We start from the raw sequence: 1,007 nt of genomic DNA, 5'->3' as shown, positions 1-1,007 counted from the left end.
AGTGGGTTGCCATTTCCTTCTCCAATGCATGAAAGTGAAAAGTGAAAGTGAAGTCGCTCAGTCATGTCTGACTCTTCGCAACCCCATGGACTGCAGCCTACCAGGCTCCTCCGTCCATGGGAGTTTCCAGTCAAGAGTACTGGAGTGGGGTGCCATTGCCTTCTCCATTTTTTTAATATAAATTTATTTTAATTGGAGGCTAATTTCTTTACAATATTGTATTGGTTTTGCCATATACTGACATGAATCCGCCACGGGTGTACATGTGTTTCCTATCCTGAACCCCCTCCCACCTCCCTCCCCATACCATCCCTCTGGGTCATCCCAGTGCACCAGCCCCGGGCACCCTGTATCATGCATTGAACTTGGACTGGCGATTTGTTTCACATATGATATTATACATGTTTCAATGCCATTCTCCCAAATCATCCCACCCTTGCCCTCTCCCACAGAGTCCAAAAGACTGTTCTATACATCTGTGTTTCTTTTGCTGTCTCGCATACAGGGTTATCGTTACCATCTTTCTAAATTCCATATATGCATTTGTATACTGTATTGGTGTTTTTCTTTCTGGCTTACTTCACTCTATATAATAGGCTCCAGTTTCCTCCACCTCATTAGAACTGATTCAAATGTATTCTTTTTAATGGCTGAGTAATATTCCATTGTGTATATGTACCACAGCTTTCTTAAAAATATGGGACGCTTCATGAATTTGTATGTCATCCTTGCGCAGGGGCCGTGCTAATCTTCTCTGTATCGTTCCAATTTTAGTATATGTGCTGCTGAAGTGAGCACAGAGTTTAAAGTTTAAAATAGGATCATCAGAGAAGGTCTCACTGGTAAAGTAATATTTGGGCAAAGGCTGAAGGATATTAGAGAGCAGTAATTTGGTTCTCTGAGGTAAGATGTTTCAAGCAGAGAGAAAAACAGATTCAAAGTTCTAAGAGGGAAGACGTAAATAATGAGAAAAAGAAACTGATTCACTTCCATCTTTTACAACCTAG

The 1,007-nt window shown here is 41.2% G+C and overlaps 1 non-coding gene across 1 annotated transcript; it reads right to left on the bottom strand.

The window, feature by feature from the left end:
* Positions 1-691: 691 nt before the first annotated feature.
* Positions 692-798, bottom strand: LOC129624843 (U6 spliceosomal RNA). The gene has a single exon (XR_008701179.1). It is a non-coding gene; the product is annotated as a U6 spliceosomal RNA (small nuclear RNA).
* Between the last annotated feature and the right edge of the window lie 209 nt (positions 799-1,007).

This window comes from Bubalus kerabau, chromosome 12, assembly GCF_029407905.1.
Source record: "Bubalus kerabau isolate K-KA32 ecotype Philippines breed swamp buffalo chromosome 12, PCC_UOA_SB_1v2, whole genome shotgun sequence".
Classification (NCBI taxonomy): domain Eukaryota; kingdom Metazoa; phylum Chordata; class Mammalia; order Artiodactyla; family Bovidae; genus Bubalus; species Bubalus kerabau.
The sequence above is the reverse complement of the archived record's forward strand: the minus strand, read 5'-3'. Positions and strand labels throughout refer to the sequence as shown.